The sequence below is a fragment of the Frankliniella occidentalis genome, unplaced genomic scaffold (genome assembly GCF_000697945.3).
Source record: "Frankliniella occidentalis isolate FOCC.00 unplaced genomic scaffold, Focc_3.1 Scaffold594, whole genome shotgun sequence".
NCBI lineage: Eukaryota > Metazoa > Arthropoda > Insecta > Thysanoptera > Thripidae > Frankliniella > Frankliniella occidentalis.
Window position 1 is genome coordinate 39,588 of NW_026267710.1, and position 356 is coordinate 39,943.

A 356-nucleotide genomic window follows, 5' to 3' on the forward strand; every position below is an offset into this window, starting at 1 on the left:
AGTTCGAAGATGAGCATTCTAGCTCAAAAATTGGATTTTTAAAAAATCAAAAACAACAGGTCCCAAAAATGACGTTTTTTAAAAATATTTTTTTTATGGATTCCTAAGAGGTAACTCATCAAAGTAGAGCCCAGTTGGGCGAAAATTTTGTCCGTTTTGCTCTAGCTCAAACCGTTGAGGCACTAGAGGGTGTTTTTGACGAAAATAAGCGAAAAAATGTACAACCCTGCATGATTAGTCGAAATGACGGGACGTTGACGGGCCGTAGGCCCGCATCTTTGTATACATTTTCCAACCACCCGATTCGGGTGTCAGCGCCGCAGGCCAAGGTAGATGTATGCCAGGCGCGTCGCAGC